This window comes from Mus caroli, unplaced genomic scaffold, assembly GCF_978045245.1.
Source record: "Mus caroli unplaced genomic scaffold, Mus_caroli_1 scaffold_15, whole genome shotgun sequence".
NCBI classification, from domain to species: Eukaryota; Metazoa; Chordata; class Mammalia; order Rodentia; family Muridae; genus Mus; species Mus caroli.
The window spans coordinates 96,741,079-96,747,078 of NW_028227270.1; the positions used below are offsets into that span (position 1 = coordinate 96,741,079).

Below are 6,000 nucleotides of genomic sequence, written 5' to 3' on the forward strand. Positions count from 1 at the left end.
CATTCACTGTATAGAGAGGTTCATTCTTGTTGAATATGAGGTCATAGCTATAGAACCCAATCTGGTCAGTGTATCTGAATCTGGATATGGCCTTCTGCCTTGCTTTCCCAGATTATACCTGGGAACATACACCCCAGGCAATTGTGTTTAAATCAGTCTGCCCTGAGGAAGTTCTGGGAATGGGCTGCTCTGTTAATATTTAGTATGTGCTTTCTGGCATTTATTTACATATTTTTCTGATCATGTATTTTTCTGGCCATGTTTTCCTGAACTCAACCTTCCTTGCATTATTGCTTTTTTTTTTTTTTTGCTATATTCATATATAGAAGTGTATTGAAATTGAAGTAAGTTTTTCTACAGCATTAAACTATAATTTGCCCCATTCTTCCAGCTCCTTGAATCCTAGGTCTTGAAGACACAGTTCTGAACAGGTCATCAAAAGTTGATACCATGCTCATAATTGTTTTATTGATAACAACTGTTTTGCCTAGGCTAGCAGTCAATCCGGATCACACTTATCTGTTTCATACTTAACAGTGGAATAGCCAGTGTTTTCTGCTTCAGGAACAGCAAGCTCTAAGGGCTTATACTGGTAAAATAAATAAATAGGTAGATAGATAAATAAATAAAGTAGTTATAAAGAGTAAATACATTAAGTAAATTTAAATAAAATGCGTTTTTAAATGCATTCTTCCTGTAACTTAAAAATCTAAAAGGTTTTATGATAAACTAGTGTGTCCTGTGCCAAATAATCTTGTCTTGTTTCAAGTTTCCAATTTAAATAATAATAATAACAACAATAATAATATAGTTAAGCAACATAATTTGTTTTCTGAAAGGCCTGGTAGCGTATATTCATAATCCCAGCACTCAGAAGGCAAAAGTAGGAAGTTTGTAGTTCAAGGCCAGCCTGAGACACTGTACACAAAATTTCTTAAAAAATCATAATAATTGTAAAAAAAAAAATCCAGTTAGTGATAGAGAATGAATCTTTTGCTAGGAAAAACTAAAGAGGAAATAAAGATACATTTTTGTGGTACTAGATGTTGAACTGAGGGCTCAGTGTGCTGGCAAGTCCTCTGTCACTGTTGAATTTTTACTTTTAATATTGATACAGGAGCTCAAGTGGTTGCCCATGGTTTCCTCGAGTTAGCAATCTTCTTGTCATAACCTCCCGAGTAGCTGGAATTAAAGGTCTGCACCACCATTCTCAGGGAGGGAAAGAAATATCTTTGCATAACTTCCATATGATAGAACAAGATTTTATTATTGTATAGACTTACTAAAATAGATAGGACAGAACTATAAGATAAGCAAAGGAAAGGAAGACAGTCCAGGATGGAAATTACACAGTCCTGAGAAGTTACTTCGTGTTGCAGAGTGCTCCTGATGTACACAGAGGCCTCTCAAATGCTGCTCTGGATTCTGATACTGACTTTTCTTGGCTGCTAGAGATGCTCTTTATGGTTTTTTAACAACGTAAGGGTGACTGAAGCAGAAATTAAAGAGAGAGAGAGAGAGAGAGAGAGAGAGAGAGAGAGAGCAGTTTTATTGAAAGTCACCCTGCAGTCCCCTTGAGGGAACTTTGAAGGAAGAAGCCACTTCAGGTATGATGATACGATTTCCTGGGTTCATCATGCCGTATAAAGAGGGCATGAAACCCAAAAGGTTGTGTGTGTGTGTGTGTTAAAGTATAAAGGGGATCATGAGAAGGAAGGAAGAGGTCTCAAGGGAGGAAGAGAAGAGGAAAACTCAAGTTGAGCTTTGCTCTTAGCTTCTTAAATTCCACAAAAAGGATGGCACATAATCAGTGTGTTTAGAAACATGTGCATGATTTGAAAGCAGAAGAGGGACTCTTGGGAGAAGGAGGGCAACCATCTGGAGGAAGAAGTGGGCCCCAGGGTGCGGACACTGGGTAGAGAAAACAAATGAGAACAAACTATATGCATGAAAATGCCAAAAGGAAACCCGTTACTTTGCATGCCAAATTTATTTATGCTTAAAATAGACTCAAGTGAACCTAACAATGTCTATAAACAAGGTCCAAAACTCACTGAAAACAAGGGATTAATCACAAGCATCTCCAAGCTGCCGATTTTGGTCTGTTTTAATTTCCTGACTGATTCTGCTTTTTGGAGTTAGAACCTAAAGTTGCATTTGTATCAGATTGTGTCAGAAGACACAAAAATTCATTTCGCTTTTGTTGTATTCTCTCAGTTGACCTGTTTGCCTGTTTTGGAATAAATTTCCCCAAGACATTAAGTATGTATTTCCTGGGTTATTTAAATGAGGAATATAAATTTTCTAATTTTATTCAAGACTTCCCTAAAAATTTGCTGAGCTTTAAACTACTGCACTAAATTACAAAAGGAACTCAGGCAATGGAAGCAATTGTGACCTTAAGATGTATCACAGTTTGGCAGTGGGGGAAGTGATACTCTAAGGAGGACAACACAATGTCTACCCACTCAGAAGTAGTCTTGGAGGATTAATCTCCATCCCCTTAGCCTCTCAAGGATGAAAAGTGGGGGCTAGAGAGATGGCTTAGGGGTTAAGAGAGCTTACTGCACAATCATAAGGGCTGAAGATCCCAGCATGCATTTAACAAGCTGGGCATCGCACATGTGTCAGTTAACCCTGCTCTGAATGGGGCAAAGGCAGGAGGTTTGCTGGTACTACTTGCTGGCTCCCAGCCTAACTAAGAAGACAGGAGCCCTAGATTCAAGGAGAGACCATGCCTTGAAGAAATAGGCTGTGAACATAGAGGACGATACCTGATATACCTGATGCCTTCTTCTGGCTTCTGAGTGGGTACATCCCTGAACACCCACACCCACACCGAGACATACAGAGAGAGAGAGAGAGGAAAAGAGAGAGAGAGAGAGAGAGAGAGAGAGAGAGAGAGAGAGAGAGAGAGAGAGAGAGAGAGAGAACGAACTTCATAGCTTCTGTATTTCTCTCTGATCTCCCCACAGCCACTCTATTTGTCCACTTCATTCTCTATAGACAACAAGCTCTTGGGCTTGGACCACTCATTTTCAGGTAAGCCATAGAAGAAACCTGAGCCTTATTTCCCCAAGCAAACCACACCATTGAAAACAGTATTCAAATCTTCCCTTTACCTTTCTGTCTTAGAGCTAGCCATGGAGACATTTGTTGACTTGCCTCGCCTGAGAGTAGATCCTAAGACCTGTGTTTTACAAGAGATACTGTGTTAAACGTCAGGAGAAAGAAATGTGTACAGACAGAACAAGAAGAATCAAGGCAGACAGGCTTGCTGACTTTCCCACTCAGCTTATTATCTGATTAGATCATCTATCTTTTGCTCAAACACATCAGACAATGGCTGCCCATGCTTCAATTCCTCTTATGCCAGCAAGTCACCCATGAAAGTCACCAAAAGGCCCATGAAAATCCCCATCACTTCCTCCAGCTGCTTTTATTTATCATTATACCATTTGTGTGTTTATATATGTGTACGTGTGCAAATACTTGTTATGAAACGCATGTGGAGCTCAGAGGACAACTTTTGAGAGCCAACTCTCTCCTTTACCATGTGGCTCAAACTCAGGACCATCAGGCTAGCAGCCAGCGCCTTTACCTACTGAGGTACATTACCTGCCCACTTCAGTTCATTTTAATCTACAGTCTTGCTCTTAATGACATGTAGTCTTCATTCATTTCCTCAAAATACAGCCATGTGCCTGGAATACTCTCTGCCTCCTGTGCACATATTTAGCTTCCTTACCTCTCAGCCCCAAGTCAATTATCATCAAGGAAGACTTCGCAGAGAAGGGGAAATTCACTACAAGCATGACCCTTTCACAGTACCGTGACCTTTTCCTTCATGGGACATATCCAAAGTTATCGTTTGGACTTTTTGGCTCTGCTGTTTATCGATTTCTCCATTCCCTAGAAAACTGTCAGACATATGTATACACGAGTCTTCATGGTACCTCCGCAGCCTGACGCACAAAAGGATTTTAATAAACAGCTGGGTGACGATTGCAATAGTCCACACAGGTGATTCCCACAGAATCTTCTCAGCAACCTACGATTTAAACCTGATGCCACCCAAGGGTATCTTCACAACAGGGCTTACTTGTAAAGGTAAAACGAGATGTTACATTTGACATTCTAGATTTCAAAAGTATAACAGAAGGCACCCCGAATGCTGACTAGGAAGTACTCTAAAGGATTATTTGTACTGTGTTTGATATTCCCCAACAGAAAGAGAAGGCAGGTGGCAAATTGTTCCCACAAATGGTCAGCATCTTACTGGCAGGTGTTTTAAGCCTGATTCCATTCTGTTGCTGTTTTTTTTTAATTTTTAATATTTTTTATTACATATTTTCCTCAATTACATTTCCAATGCTATCCCAAAAGTCCCCCATACTGCCCCCCACTTCCCTACCCACCCATTCCCATTCTTTTGGCCCTGGCATTCCCCTATATTGGGGCATATATAGTTTGCAAGTCCAATGGGCCTCTCTTTCCAGTGATGGCCGACTAGGCCATCTTTCGATACATATGCAGCTAGAGACAAGAGCTCCGGGGTAGTGGTTAGTTCATCATGTTGTTCCAACTATAGGGTTGCAGATCCCTTTAGTTCCTTGGGTACTTTCTCTAGTTTCTCCATTGGGAGCCCTGTGATACATCCAATAGCTGACTGTGAGCATTCACTCCTGTGTTTGCTAGGCCCGCTGTTTGTTTTGAGAACATGTAGCCAAAGTTGGCCAAGAAGCCATGACCCTCCTTACCTCTTCTGAGATCTTTGGATCCATGAATTTAATTTACCTCCCAGGCCAGAACACCCTCAGGTCCAGACCCCAGCTCTCTAAGCCCTGGAACCCTTGTTGCTCAGTGTCTCTCTTGGCTGTGACACTTACTGTGCTCCTGAGCAAAGCAGAAATTATTAATATACTAGCAGAAGGAAATGCCCAGAACCATAAAGATCTGCTGGCAGCTGCTTAGGAAGTGCCCAGAGAGTGACCGGGGACAGTGGACTGCAGAGAGCAGGCGCTGTAAGATACAATGTATGTGGATGGCAAACAAGGTGTGGGCAAACAAGAGCCTCAGTTAACTGCCTACCCAATGTCCCTTAGGTAGACATTGCTATATCTTCAAAGATAATTTTAGAGTCATTAACTCTGTCAACAAAAACACTCAGTTCTTCTACCTAGTCACAGAACACTAAAGACAATCTACTATGAGTGTGAACCCTTACACTTGATGTGGTCCTCTGCACCTGTAATCCCAGAACGGGGAAAGTGGAAGCAGGAGGATTAGCAGTTTGAGATCACTGCGTCTTCTTGGTCTTTTGGCTAAGATCAAGTGTAGGAGCTTAAAATCATCCTCAGTTACAAAGGGATTTGAGGACCGCTTAGGCTACATGACAATCAATCTCAACAAGCCACCGCCTGCAAACACACACACACACACACACACACACACGAATAGCATAAAATGGAAAACATACCTTTACTCCCTTCTGAGTAGACAAAGGTGACAGCATCCGAGCTGGTCAGGGAACATCAAAAGGCCCAGGCCCAGATCTTCTTTTAATGGATGTTTATAATACAGCCTGGATTTTTCAATTTTCTTGATTAAAAATTTTATTTGATTTCTGTGTGGCCAGGAGGTTTTTTTTCAGAAGCAATTACCAAAGTACAGCTGGGAAGTTCAAGTTCCTCTGGAGACACAGATGCAGAGCAGGCTGATGTCACATTATGTGTCTAACATCTACACTACCCCTCTCTCAGCTCCACCCTAAAGACACAAGGAAGGAGATTAGAAACTTTAGCTAAACCAAATTCTATGCCAGGTCAGAGATAGGGTGTGTGAATGACTTCATGAATGTGTGTGCGTGTTATAGATACATTCACATGGTCTAACAGGAAACATTAAGGAGAATTTAATCCACTTCTGACTATTGTATTCATCTGGAAGTAAGTTGATGTATATCCACACCTCTGCTTGTATTGAAAGAAGAAAAGCTGA

General features: G+C 41.0%; 1 protein-coding gene across 2 annotated transcripts in view; it reads right to left on the minus strand.

Annotated features, from left to right (window-relative positions):
* Positions 1–5,775, minus strand: part of LOC110307606 (cytidine monophosphate-N-acetylneuraminic acid hydroxylase) — a 75,012-nt gene extending 69,237 nt beyond the window's left edge. The window contains exon 1 of one of the 2 annotated variants that reach the window (XM_029468279.2): positions 5,480–5,775. The gene's annotated coding sequence lies outside the window, so the exon portion shown is untranslated. Of the gene's footprint in view, positions 1–4,889; positions 4,951–5,479 lie in introns of those variants that run through there. The other variant, XM_085831209.1, reaches the window with a different exon arrangement.
* Positions 5,776–6,000: the final 225 nt, after the last annotated feature.